The sequence below is a fragment of the Amblyomma maculatum genome, chromosome 11 (genome assembly GCF_055883805.1).
Source record: "Amblyomma maculatum isolate TAMU_Amacu chromosome 11, ASM5588380v1, whole genome shotgun sequence".
NCBI classification, from domain to species: Eukaryota; Metazoa; Arthropoda; class Arachnida; order Ixodida; family Ixodidae; genus Amblyomma; species Amblyomma maculatum.
In genome coordinates, this window is record NC_139354.1 from 43374694 (window position 1) to 43389890 (window position 15197).

General features: G+C 44.5%; 2 non-coding genes across 2 annotated transcripts; one reads left to right on the forward strand and one right to left on the reverse strand.

The window, feature by feature from the left end:
- Positions 1–978: 978 nt before the first annotated feature.
- TRNAL-CAG (transfer RNA leucine (anticodon CAG)) lies at positions 979–1080 on the forward strand. The gene has a single exon. It is a non-coding gene; the product is annotated as a tRNA-Leu (tRNA).
- Positions 1081–10122: 9042 nt separating this feature from the next.
- TRNAL-CAG (transfer RNA leucine (anticodon CAG)) lies at positions 10123–10206 on the reverse strand. The gene has a single exon. It is a non-coding gene; the product is annotated as a tRNA-Leu (tRNA).
- Between the last annotated feature and the right edge of the window lie 4991 nt (positions 10207–15197).

Sequence of the window (15197 nt, forward strand, 5' to 3'; positions counted from 1 at the left end):
TCGCCTCAGTATTTATATCACAGAGAGTACGCAAGTAAAAACATTGCATGGGCTGAAGGGTAAGCCGTTGACACGTTTTACCTCAACAAGAGAAGCAATATGAGGGCCTGAGTAGGACGGCGACTCTCTCTCTCTCTCTCTCTCTCTCTCTCTCTCTCTCTCTCTCTCTCTCTCTCTCTCTATATATATATATATATATATATATATATATATATATATATATATATATATATATATATATGCAAGACAACGCAGGAACACCGACGCAGGGTAAAGGTATGGCGCAGCTGAAGTGAACGGAAGTTAGGCTTTCTTTTTTTCTTACATCCGGCTTCTCGCTGCTGATAAAGAGTGACTATCGACAAGTCTCGTTCTGAACGAGATCAATTTGGGAAAGCGACCCGTGGGTCGCCTTTGCAGCCACAAGTGCAAATGGAAGCCACGTGATATTGCCATATTGCCTTCGCGTCTATGTGCATGTATTGCCTATATTTACGATTAAAAATGAGGTCTGTTGAAAAAATGGTAACTGCATGGTCTAACTGGTTTATGGTAAAATTCCCAGTTGGTTCCCATCGAATTCCAAATGTAATTCAGTCGGAGCTCAACGGCAACCAATTGGTACCAACTGGGAATTGTTCCATAAACCAGTTCTACGGCGCAGCGCCATAATAGGTCCACACGGCGTCAAGACAGTGCAACGACGAAGATACCATCGTCGGCTTGACTCGTTCTCGAGTATCATACAACGTCACCATCGCTGGAGTCCAGCCAGGCCTGACCATGTGGGGCCTGCTGGATGACTGGGCGTTAACCGCGTTGAACTGGCTGCGGCGACGACCATGTTGGCAGCCTCTCGCTTTGCTGTGTCGCAGTTACGGCGCGTTCACCCTGCTAAACGACTCCTCCCACATAAAATGGCACAACTGCCAAGGACACCATGTTGACTCAGCTCTACGTCGAAGCCGTTCCCGTTCTGTCAGGATGGCCGAGCGGTCCATCCGCTGCGAGCGGTCCAAGGCGCTGCGTTCAGGTCGCAGTCCGGTCTTCCGGGCGTGGGTTCGAATCCCACTTCTGACACTCCCTTTTTGTATGTGCTATTTGCGTTGTTCGCAGGAATTGTGCTCTCTGAGATGCATATATTGTTTCTCAACAAGACTTGCGCCTTCGTATACAGTTCGTTCTTGAAGCTTTCGAATGGCTCACAAGAGTATTCGTTGGTGGCTTTAAAAGAATTTTAATATGACGAGGCAGCTTCTTAGGAAGGGAATATAGTTTCGTTTATAGTGAGTGGGTTTTGTTGTTCCTTGTATATATTGTCATTTGCTGAATGTGTGTACATTTTTGTACACTAAGCATTTGCTTTGCGCATTGGGGTTCAATGTAGAAGTCAGGCAATTAAAATAAAAGTATCTTGTATATCAGCCTTTACAAGATACCGCACTCTTGTTTCTAGGGCAAGCCATGGCCGGACGCGGCGCGCTGGGTGATGATTTGCGTTCTTTTTTTTTCTTTTTTTTTTGTCAGGGGCGAGATTACCCAGGGATATTAATTTGGGAGGGTGTAGAGGAGAAGAGCTACCATTTCTGATAGATATATCAGGATAAAATATATATGTTGCGAATTAAAGGCGTGCCTTCTTTAAAAGAGGGCCAGAGGGGAGGTTGTAGATAATCACTGGAATAACTTTCGATTGCCTACATTACCAAGAACGTCGGAGTTATGACGTTCTTTGACAGCTGCCCCAAAGAGCACCGAGAGCGCCAATACACTTCCAATGGCGCGAAAAAGAAAATCAAGAACGTAATATCGATTGAAAATAGAGTGAATATCTAGGTGGCTCATGATTGTCAATTAATTGCTGACACTACAAATTATGTCATTTAATTATTAACGTGCTTAAGTTCACCATTGAAGTGCACGAATTACTGGAAATGTATGAATGCATCCCTCTTACATAATACCGCTTTTCGATTGTTTCGTATTAATTTATGGGATTTTTTGCTTCATTTATGTGATATATTTTTGTTGATTTTTTAGGACACTTTGTTCTAAACGTGCTCATCTTTCCCGCTTTCTGTACAGTTCAATGGTTTACAAGTGCTACCCCTTCCTCACCTCCTGCCTCTTCATGAAGCCCAAACCCAAGACGCACACCGAAACGATGGAACAATATTTAGTGGCTGTGGTGAAAATATTGTGTTGTGAATGAGCTTCAGCAGCGTTTTGAAGCATAACAAATAAACTTTGGAATAACATTTCACTATGCCTATAAATAGACATTTAAACAAGATGTATGCAACTTCCGCACAAATTGTAATTATGGCCAGACCTCTAAGTTGTGCACGTAACGTATCTTTAATCGGCACTTTGTTAGGCAGGAATAAGGGTTAATGAGGGCGACAAATGAGCACTATACAACAGATCAAATGCTTCTTTATTGCTAGCCGGCAATGACGCCCGACAAATGATAGTGCTAATGAGCAATATGGAAAGTTTTATGGCATATTTTTTTTTTTTTTTTTTTGGGGGGGGGGGGTTACATGTAGTATGCGGCAGGCATGATTAACGGCAGAATTCTGCCAACAGCATTATTACTGCATAAAAATCGGGTGGGAAAATTATATGGGACACAGTTATTGATCTCGGTAATGTTTCGTACACATAATTTGAATGTTATTATAGCTTTTAGAACGTGGCTTTAACATCCACATATGAATAACGTTATTTGCTAATCTGAACATTTACGCCACGTCCTGCAATATGAGACATGGAAGATTTCTGCCTCTCGCACATTTTTTTCTTTTGCTTTTCACATGTTCACTGCTGCTAGGGTTAAGGAAATTTAGGTCAAATAATAAATACTTAAAAAAAGCTCCCCTTCCTTAAAGCTATGCTCAGCAATCTGGCTGAACTAGGTCGCTATGAAATGCAGGCGGTCTGCTTGGGGCCGATAAAGAAAGCCAGTGGTGGCCCTCTGGGCTGCATGTCTTTCTATTACAAAACCTACCCTCCTTACATGTCGGATGCCCGATTATGCCCATTTATATGCTGTACCAAACTAGCAACGCGTACTGTGTATGAGTGCCGGCGCAGACATGAATGTATTACTGGCAATACATTTTCGCTGCTTTCCTTCTATACGCGAACGTTTTCAAGTTCGTCACCCGTTTAGCAGGAGTCTTTCCAAAACAAGGATGTTGTATAGCACTGGGCTCGTCCAGTACACTTGCCTCTTACAGTAGTTCCCCTTATCAACAGCTATGCAGCATCTCGGCCAAGTTATGTTAAATTGCCTCTTACAGCAGGTTTATTCACTATCCCGGAGTATCACCTAGTGGCACGGGCTGAGGCGTATTATTCTTTACTTTTGCGCAGCCTCACCGTAATACATGCTCTGGAGTAACCGGGTGCGATTACTCCGTGGACCCTCCACTACAGCTACTCTTTCCGCTTTCACTTCCCCCCCTTCATGGTTCAGGTGACCACGGAAAATGTGTGACACACACTGCGCTTTTCTCTTAGTTGTGCACGTATACCAGCGCAAAAGAGCAAGGCACACGACGAAGAACCACACAAGCGTTGAACTTCCAACTGACAATTGCTGAAAATTGTATTTATATTCTGATTTCCCTACAACAGTAAGAAAAATCTCTCAGAATTGTCACTTCAAAAAGAGGAACTCCGCATTTGTCAAAGCGATTGAAGGCGCGCTAACAGGTATCTTGCAGACCGCGGCTATCTCAGCATGCCTCCTTATCTCCCGCACTATCTGGTCTGAGTGCCTGCTGATCACAGAACAGCTGGCTAGGTACTTGCATAATGGATCACCAATAGCCACCCGCATTCTTACCCTACTGAATTAAACCAATTTATTTTTTACACTGTCACACAAGCAGAGACAATACATCACAGAACCCCGGCCACAGCTACCCGCAGGAAATACTGCAAGGTCTGCCTTTACAGCACTAGCAGTCTCTGCTTCATGAACAGTTGAGGCGCTCAATTCCAAGACGTCCGGTGTCTCGCCATATCATTAGAACCGCTATTAAACATCATAGTTATATCAGACAAAACAGCTCCGATTTCCCTTCTCCCCTCCCCGCGTCTGCAAAGAGATAACTTTACCGCAGTGTGGCATAAACGACCTTACCTTTTCGAGCCATTGCGTCGCCGCATGCTGGACATCCTGTGGACGTCGATGGTTGCTGCACCTTGAAACATTCATTTATTTCATTCGTCTTGGCACAACTTGCTCAGCACACAGGCAAGAAACCACACACTGCAGCAGACGTCGAGCTTTTTTTTTTTTCTTTTTTTTTTTCATGGAAGGCTTAACAGCAGCCACAGAAAGTTATGCTCCCTCATGTCTTATATTCGTTTCAAGTTGCTTCATATAGTGTGTCCGGTGTTTCTGGAGCTCACTATACCAGACAGTCAATCCCTGAGCTAAGCATGGCTAAGCGGAGGGCATTTTGTTTTCCTGATGAATGGGTAAGGGTTGGGACAGTTACACGAGGGTCACAAGCATAACCATAGTCCTTCTGGCATAACTAAAGTGTCACCGCATGAACCAGAAAAAATACATATTCTTTACGGCCTAGTTATATCTCATTTAGTCGGCATATATTTATTGAACATCGGTATTTTACTACTTTCAAAAATAACTACTAAGCGCGCCAGCTTTGTAGTCTGTTGTTGGAAGCTAGCCGGGCCCGTTGTGATCCCATGCGTATCACTTTTTGGAAAAAAAAAAAAAAAGTCAATCTTCCCAGGACTGTCGCTTTATCTGAATCAAGCCTCCTGTTTCCATGTTCTTAACTCCCAAATTTCCATAACTTAACCATAAGACTGTAATTCAAATGCGTATTCTGCGGCTGCGCAAGTATTCTAGTATGAGACATTGTTGCATTTGTTCCTTAATGCATAGAGTACAGAGGAAGGTCATAGAGAAAGACCTGCTTGACCTGCGGCTGAAGGTCCAGTTTCTGCAGATTTTCGGTAGCACTGACAAACCGAACTTTTTTGCGGGTTCGAGAAGAGTCATAATAACGGCGGAGGGAATAATACGCATCTCCAATCGGTAGCCCAAACCCGGCATCAGTTAACCATTTTTGCACATTTTTCTTCTTCCATACCACACGCCGCATTCGCAGTCGTTTGTTCATAGCAAATACCCGCTTACATGACGAATCATTGGCCCAGTCTAGTTACAAAGTGCAGCTCATCGTTACGGAGAGAAGATTCCGAGTGTTCCGCAAATTAGCTGAATTTAAACGAAAATTTTCTCATAGGCGTTTACGCAACAAACCTCGTTACCTGACGACTATTGTAACACAAGTAAGGCGCAGTGTCAAAAAAAAAAAAAAAAAAAAAAATCTCAACTGCCCACCCAGAAAAGTGTGCACACCTGAAAGCGAAAGTAGACCGACGTTGCTTTGCCGTTCGATTAGGAAGGAGTGGCTACCTTGTACAATCGATATTCTGCTTTTGTCTTTTTTTTTTTTCTCAGAATTATACGACGAAAATACTTATGCGCGACGCCTGTCTTCCACTACCACTTGAAATGAGATACCAGTAAAAAAAAAAAAAAAAGAAAAAAAAAACTTGTGCGCGGAACCGCGCGACCACCATATCTTGTCGGGTTCGCGACTATCCACTTTGGAAGGCAAGAATGGACGGGAGGAGTGTTGGACACGTGTCTACGCCGTGTTCTTTCTTCGACCACGTGTAGCTTCTTTGGCTCGTTACCCAATGCGCTGCTTCGCGGAATACCTGAATAGTAATAATAATGGAAAAGGTACCTCTATCTGCACAGTCCTGAAAGCTAGAAAGGTATTTTAAAAAGATGCTTATCTGCACCGTCCTTTTAAAAGCTTGAAAGGCATACGGAAGAAACTCGATAATATAGGAACATGAATGTGGTTAAAATTTTGTTCGAATTAAGGAGAACTATTTTGTGCGAGTAGTGCTCAAGGGGTCAAAGCGTTATTTTTGAACAATCCAGAATTAGTGACAATTAAACGAGTTCGAATGAACCACAATACACACTGTAGTTACTTGATCGCGACCTTCGACGATCCTCCATGCGCGCACGAGAAAGAGGAGCACGAAAGAAAACAATTATGCGAAAGGCACTCTTTCACTACGGCTCCTATTTCTCTCTTTCCACTTTAACTCCCACCTTCCTTCCCTTACGGCGCGGTTCAGGTGTTCACAGAATCAAGTGTAACATAATGCGCCTTTCCTGTGAACCAATTAATATATATAAGGCACTCGCATAAAGATAACTAGCCCAATTATATAACTACCAACAAAGTAAGTCGGTGTCGGTTCATGGAGGACAACATGCGCTTATTATAAGCTATTTGCATTTAAAAAGTTGGGACTAATGACACAGAAGCGCGCTTAAGTCTTGTTAGCGTCATTCGGCCCACTTTATGTCCTAATAATGAGCCTTCTTATCAGTGTTATTCAATTCGGCGAATTTTCTCTCCATTAGGGAATTTGTGGAAATAATTATATGTGGTGAAAAAGGAGTTTTTGCAGAGTTCCAGGACATTATAGGAATTGACTGTCTCACTTTCTCCAAACTAGGGATTGACTTTGGCTAAAGCATGGAATGTCTTATGCATTAAGCAGCGCGGCTGTCCATCACGACCTTGCGTCGGGCCGCCACTAGCTCCACCTTTGAAAGCAATTTGGCATTTGATATTTACCGTCACTCTCATGGGCCATCCGTTCTCCATATTCCGCCCAAGTTCACCTTATCTTCTATGCCGCATAACGGACATGAAACGTCTTCTGCGTCTTTCCTTTTTTCATATATTCCCCTCCACCCCTAAGTCGCACTTAAAAAAAAAAGAAAAGTGAATATGTCGGCCTCATTTTGCGCGCTGCGGATTTGACGTCAGCTGGTTAGGCTCGAATATAGGTTATCTATAAAGGACATGGCAACCGTCTCACTCTGGGTGGTCACGTAACTGCGCCCTCAAGGAAAGAATCAAGGATACGTACTAGTGGGCCTTACAGAACCGTAACCTTATGACCATATACCTACACATTAGTATGGTTGTCGGCGGACTATAATGAATTCAGAGGAATTCATGCTAGTGGAGTAGGTTTCAGAGAAACAGACGTTATATCAGTGGTCTATCTAAGCGCACCGATACGGCTACAGCGTTTCCTGTTTTGTTTTGAGCCAATGAATTTCTATGTATAGATAGAAAAAGACACGCGTCAAGGAAAACCTATGCCTATATATACTGCTCAAACATTCGCAGTTGAAGACCCGAGTTTGTAGCTGTATATGGCTGTGGTAAAAGGACAGATGTTAAGGCTAATTGCTCGCTTCCTCGGGCTGTCTTGGAGTCATATATATCACTAATCATAAATGCCACCAGCGACGTGATGCATCGGCCCACGCTGTTTGGATGACGTAACCGACGCTCTTTCCAGCTCAGACTCGCGGCCACTTGTTCAACAGTCGCCTGAAAAGAAGAAAAATTGAATGGGAGAAAGTGAGCACACAATCCCTGTCACACAGCAGCGATCGAGCCTAACTTCTACACAAAGCCAGGGAATGATCGAAGTTGCATTCATTGCTGTCTACTGGACGATAAGCCTCTGGGAAGCGCATGTGATAACCCCAGGTCCCAATTAAATGTACGACTAGTGTTGCTATAACCACGTTTAGTTGGTACTGACAGGAGCGAAAAGGTCGAGTCGTTCAGTCAACACTGCGCACAGAAAAAGAAAAGAGCCAAAATGAGACAACTTCTTGAACTTGACGTTTTATTATTTTTTTTTGTATTTTCTACTCACTTAAGCCAAAACCACCTAAACGCGCTTGTCTATTTCACACCAGAGAGTTTCAGCACAGACGCTGACGAGCCATTGCGCCGAGGAGCCAAGTGCATGGGGGCGCGCATGCGCAATTGAACACGCGCACGCTAGCGCCGTCTATGATTGAGCGGCGGAAGCTCTGCCTTCCATTTCAGTGCAAAGTGTTGCGGGAGAGGGAAATAGGCTGACAGCTAATTGTTTCAAACGTACACTTCGTTGCATGAAGACGAGTACGGAGCTGGAGAAGATATATTACGTAACCAGGCCGGGTGCGAGTATTCACAAAGCCCGCTCGAAGAAGCGGGCAGCGCTCGCTCGTGATTCGTGCGACTACAAAGTTCCTGACCAATCAGGGCTCAAGAAGCAACAGGAGGTAGCCAATCAAAACCTGCCTTGAAGGCGAGCAAACCTGCGGAGCAATTTTGTAGCAGTTGTTGCGCGCCAATCACATGGTTCAGTCTCGTGGTGAAACTATGCGAGAATAGCCTTTTCTGCGACAACGGTGTTTCTGCTTGTGTTGGTGTGCCTCCGTAAGGCAGAGAAAATAAGAATTTTGCATAAATGAAGACATAACAGGGAATATGCCACTGGTTAAATAGGGTACAATGTTTGACACCTATTGCATGTTGAATGCTGAACAGTTCGGTGCATTCACACAGCTTTTGGGATGTTATTAATTAGACGTGTTTAATTTAAATGTCATATATAACGACTTTATGGCCTCTTTAGAAGTCTGAAACAACAGCCGAGGCTATGGCGATGACCTTCTATATCTCAGGCTACAACAGGCAAAGTATCCAAAATATTTATGCACTCCACTCACAATCGGGGCTTCTTCCCAATATTTTTGGAAGACATAACTAAAGGTGAGAACCGATTCTTGTTCCTGCGAGTTCAACCAAAACTAACTTCATACAAGACGAACTATGCTTGGGCAATCATTACAGTCCCTTAAAACGCATGCACTTATTTGCTTGAAGCCCAAGCGAATATATATTCTCGGCGGTAAAAAGCCCACACACCTTTCACGAATCAAGAAAAAAAAAAAAAAAAAAAAAAAAAAGCCCGGTGTAAGCGCTTCCGTGCATTCGCAAAATGCTGCGCGTTTGACATTAATGGCTGGTTATTTGATAACCTAACGTTTTATATCGGCGCTTGGTAACTGAATCCACGCAAATGCTAGGCCTCCAGACACACAAGCGCAAACCAGTGCCTACGAATCAATATCCAGAGAAAAAAACGTGCAACTTCACCGCAGTCGCGCCGAGCCAATGGCCTCCTTATCCAGCGGAGGTGGTGGAGCGGTTTTAGAAAACGCACGCCGTGTCCCTAGCTGTATCTCTAGATCCGATTGAGCTAAGTTCGTTAGGCCTCTGCCGCATTCTTTCGTATTGGCGTTAAATCTGCGACGTGGGTACCAGCCTCTTCGGCCGCCATTTCAATATGGCGTTTCGTCCTCACGAACGGGCCCAGCGGCGCTTGTTTTTTTGGTGTTTGCTTGTCACCAATAGGTCACGTGGCGTATTTTTTCCGAACAGGATGTCCTTAATCAAAATATTTGGATATATAAATGTGCTTCATTTCAAGTTAGAGTTGTGCTTAAGTGGTGGTTTTGTACGAAAACGCTAAATTTTAGCTACGGACGGCCATCTTGAATGTAGCAGACGACAAGGTGCCCGGATGTAGCCTCGCGAAAGGCTCGTCGTCTCGGCAGAGCCTAGCCTCTCGACCGGGGCTGCTCTGCCGTTGCCATGACAACCAGACCGTGCGTATCGATCGACACGTCATGATCACGTGACGTCTTTGTGCCCCTTCGTTGTGTCGCCCAACGGGAGACGAAAAGAATAAAAAGAAATGCAGAAAAAAGAATTGCGCTTTCTCTGCGCTCTTGTTTGTCGATAGCGAGAGGTAGTCGCTCCAATCCCAGGAAGCTAACCGCAGCCAGGGTGCAGTGATAAGTGCCTGGAGGCTCGACGCGGCTTGCGGAGCGTGGTTAGGGTTAGCGAGGGAGCGGCTGCACATGTGGCGAATGTTAAAGTGGTCCCTGCGTCGGCCATCTTGCGTCTTCGGCATCCTCGCCAAGTTTAGCGCGACCAAGGCTGGGCTGTCTGAATGAAATAATAAGTAAGGGAAAATGGATTATATCTAGAACGGAGACAGATGAGGCTGAGCACCAGACCACTTGACGGCGAACACATCACTAACACTGCAGCGTGACGCAAGAAATAACGTAAAAAAGAAAAAAAAAAAAAAAACTCGAAAAAAAAAAATAATGGCTGTCAGAAGTGGGATTCGAACCCACGCCCGGAAGACCGGACTGCGACCTGAACGCAGCGCCTTGGACCGCTCGGCCATCCTGACATGCCTACCAGGGCTCACAAATATCATTTAAGTACTGTATTGCCCTATTTGATAATGTTTTTTGTTTTCGTTACTAATTAGTAAATAAAAATAAAACGTGCTCGCTATGAAATGTTTTTGTCACCACGTTAAGTTGGATAGGTGACAGTACTGATGGGTTGCACTGTGTGCGAAATTCTCATTTTGAATACAAACTTAAGGAAGCGGTCGTGGCGGCATCTCGTGGCTGCTTTCCGTGAGTGGCTGGCAGCCAGAAGCAATGGTAGTTGTGTTGTTTCGTAGCCGAGTGTTTCAGTCACGGTGATTTCAACTGCAGTGCAGTTCTAACGCTGCACTTTACCGTCTTTGCATGTCTATTGGCTGAAACCTCGGCTTGTCCAAAGCCTGACTTGGCCCTTGACCGACAAAATGCCCAAAGGTTGTTGCGTGCCTGCATGTCCGTCGACGGAGCGACGGTGTGGTAGCACCGTCTCCTTTCACGAAGTACCATCGGACGGAGCATGTAGGGACGCCTGGGTAGACGCGATCACCAAAGGGAACGCCGAAGAACGAACCCAACTTTTGTCCAACGCGCGGTCTGTCGTGTGCTCGCTACACTTCAAGCCGACCGACTTCAAGGTTGGCATGAAGCGTCGGATGCTACGGCCCACCGCTGTACCGTCCATCTTCCCCGACGTAAACAGCGCTGAACGAGTGGTGACGCCGCCCCGAAAGCGTCGCCGCCGCACCACGGAGCCTTACTATTACTACAACGCCCACTCTGTCAAGTACATCGAAGAGATCGGCGCGGCAGAGGACGACGACGAAGAGAGGGGTCGGGCAGCGCGCTCTGCTTCGACGCCCGAGACCACGACTATCATGATCTTGCCGGGCATGGTCATCCGTCACGAGAGGTAGCTTTGAACTGTGATGTGAGCACTTCGGACGTTCACATTGTCCACAAATGCCCGTTGGCTTTTACACTGAACATTCTGCTTACAGTTGACGGGTGAAAACTTGAACAAGTTTTGCCTGCAACGAATGTGTCCGCAGCTCCTTTCCCAGCGAACGTTTCAGTAGAAAGTGCCTGGTGCGTGGATATAGTGGTATGTGCGTTTCTGAGACCAATGCATCCGTTCTTGCGCTGTTGCATACGACGGCAATGACTGTGAAGGTATGCCCAGCGGGCCGTTGCTTCATGGGTCTCATAGACCAGTCTTCTGTTCTGAAAGTACCACACGACTGAAGTTCTGGAGGTTTTGCAACAAGACATGGCGCGGCACTCCTCCTTTCGCGTGTATTGTGTTGCGACTGCAGTAAGCGGTTTCCGTTACGTATGTAGCAAGCTAGCAACACAATATGCTGGCATAGCTCCATACGTGCCCATTTATGGAGAGATTGAAGTTCAGATGACTGATGTTAAGTGAGAACACTTTTATTAAATGAGTCCACATTATGCATGAGACGGAGGCGATACTTCTTCGTGCGGACAATGTGACAAGAAGTTAGACGCAATTTGTCATTATTTTCGTTTTATTTTCATTTAATTCTTTCATTCTGAATTTCTTCGCAATTTTTTAAAATTCCTTTGTTTACTTCTTATTGTAACCTACGTTTTCTGTGATGCTTTCTTCTTCGCATCACAAATAATGGGCAGTTGGTAGCGAGCGCATCATCGGTGTGAACGTCTTGGTTTAATTCTCGTGTATGTGTTGTGTTTGTGTATAACCATGCAATGCCAGAGGTCGTCGGAGTCTTATAGCCAACTAAGCCCGCTCGCAAGTTCTACTGAACCCACATAACTTAGTGCTTGTGATGTGGCTGGAATGAATTCAGCTTTAATGACAAATGTATGAAGCTGCAAGCACTTGTTGATATTAACGACACACTACAAGGTTACCGTAATTACTTCCTCACAGGCGTGTTCCTTTCAGTCTCTCTTTGCAGACATTGAAATACACATAAAAAGGTAATAAAAACTTGAAGAGCTGAAAGTGTAGGAAGAGCACAGAAGCCGATGGAAGCATGGTCGGTATGAAATAGATGAAACGGCGACACTGCCAAGCACAACTTCCAGCTGTCTCTTTAATCTTGCAAGGGAGTATTCGTAATGTGTAGGGCAGTACTAAAGAATTAGTAAGAGCAGCAAATTACTCTCAATGTAATCCTTCCAAACAGCATCGTGATGTTATGGTCAAATGTCTTTGGCCTGCCAGTCATCCGTGACTTTACGCTAGCAAAGGCTACACAGTGACCACAAGTCGGTGCCATAGGTTGGAAGGCTTCTGATATTTGAGGCTTATCGGCCATTTTGATCATCAGTTGTAGCCAGTGTTATAGGTAGCTTATTACAGGAAACTGAATACCTTATTATAGATTGGACAATATAGAATAGATTATATTTTCTTCAAATTTTGGAATGCATTGTTTAGTTATTGCAAGGAGCGACATGCTTGCTACCTTTGTCCCCCCCCCATAATCATTACTACTGATCAGTTACTTTATATTCAGAAAACTAGTGATTTATTTATTTATAGGAAGGGAAAGGGGCGGTAACTGTCTCACTTCTTTTCTGTGGACACCGCACCAGCGCCATAAGGGAAGGGAGGAAGGTGGGAGTGAAAGTAGAAAGAGGAGCTGTAGTGGAGGGCTACGGAGTAATTTCGACCACCTGGGGTCTTTAACGTGCGCTGACATCGCACAGCACACGGACGCCTCTTCAGTTCGCCTCCATCGAAATGCAGCCGCCGAGGTCGGTTCGAACCTGGGTACTCCTGCACAGTAGTCGGGCGTCTTACCACTGCACCACCCAGGCGGGGCGAAAACTAGTGCTAGCACAGAATGTTCTGCGCAATAGACAAAGGTCAGGCTGTCAAAAAGCCATGTGTGCAAAAATGTCCAGACATGCATGCATGACCAGGCCGCATTTAACTAGCACTATGTTTTGTAGTTCACATTCCTTCAAGACAAAATGTTGCGTTTAGTCAGCTTGAGCTTTGTCCTGTCAGAGCTTGAGAAACTAAGCGCTTCGTTAAAGTACTGGCTTGCGCAAAGCCTATCTATATCACAACACTGCTCTTCCCATCAGTCCGTGCACAAAGAGAGTCTTTGTTGTTAAGGAAACAAAGTATATTGACTACAGGTTAGAAATACAACTGCTGTTGAACATAAATGGCATACAGTATGCAACAGATAAATCGAGGAAGCCACAATAACTGGTTATAGTCAGTGTATATTTCTCCTGTGCTATGAAAATTTCAAAACAAATTACGACCCTTTTAGACGCTGAAAATGACCTTCGGAATCAAATGCATTTGAAATGAAGTGTAATGGGTGGCTCCTTTTTTATAACGTGTACAAGGCTGGTTATAGACAACTCCAGCAGTGCACATACAACTCTTGACACTGCACAAAAAAACCTGCAGGTGCAGGAAGGGTTATGTCAAATGGAATTGCGTTGTAGATTCATGTATCTTTGTCCTCAGCTCTGCACCTAACGGCCAATTGTTTACAGTGCCATAGGAAGTCTAGCAGTATCAAATGAAATCACACACACACCGCTGATGCACGTTGGTATGTTTTATATCAAGCAAAGCATTCAGTTTGCTTCTGTGAACATTTATGTACATTTCATACACATCTTTCCACTCGAACTCCCAGGAAAGCGTTCATATTTAGCACCTAAACACCAAAAATAAAGGAGGAAAATAACCTCTTCCACTCAACACTTGTGTAAATGTGTGCGTCAACTCAAACAATAACAAACCATAGGTCAATTTGCACTATAAAGCTCATCCTGACGTCGGTTTTAATCGAACTTTTATCACATTAAACATGTGCGACTGGGCGTGTGCGTTCTCTATAAAGTCTGCAAATGAACCGCAATGCGATCTGTGCAAAAGCCACATACAAAACACTGCAGATAAAAGTCGGGGAAACAGATAAGTCCTCATGCAAACTTGCACCAGCAATAAATAATTCATTCGTCTAGGTGCTCGTTTATGGAGAATGTTATCTGAAGCAGAAGGCTACTACAGGGCAGTGTCTACACTGTTACGTGTTCTTATCGGCATCTCACACTGAGCTGCTGCTTCTGGCGTCCCTTTTCAAGGTGCCACCACATTCACTGTACGAACAATTCCAAGGTCATTGGGAACAAACACTCAAAGCATTAACATTTTGTACAAAACTACTCCAACAGAACAAATTTCATAGCCAAAAACTAATTTCTGAAAGGAAGAATAAGAAAAAAAAAATTGACTATCCGGGAAGACATTTCGTGCGAGAAGAAAAAGAAACATCAAACCTAATGCATTGCTCTACACACCAAAAAGCCTTTCATAAGCTATTTTGCACATGCCATTGCTGAAGACTTCCAAAAGCGTGTCTGCACAGTTTCGGAATTGCTGCTGCAGCACAGATCTTTCTCATCAGCTATAATTCGCGAATGAAAAAGAAAGTAAAAGAAGTCTAGCTAATGATGATCTCCAGCAACTTCATCGCATGCACCTTCAAGATTGAAGGCACACTCGACACATCATCAAAAAGAATGCAACAGCATCACTCACACACTGTTAAAATGTCAGCAAAAAACTATGGAGCAGCTCTTCATCATCGATTCATGCCACCGTGAAGAGGTAGTGATGTGGCGTGTCCTTGGGTGGTGCAGGTCTACTAAAGGAAACATGCGCCATGGTCACCACAGTCTTCTGAGCTCCATTTTTCTTTACCCACACACGTCTTGTATCACATTACAATTATGTCAAGTTGTTCCTTCGACACACTGCACTTTTTAAAAAGAATCATGTCGGGGTGAAATGTTCACAGCCCCCAGAATGCAACGGCAGCACCTTCATAAGTGCACACCTTGAGAAACCACAAGTAGTGTTCCAACATGCGCGACTCGGACTCAGTTTATCTCCCAACAGCTTCTACATGCAAGTTGGCTTTATATGGCGTCGCTTTTGTCGCGAAACGTCCTGTCGAGAATTGCTGTGGCCGCTGTTCCAATC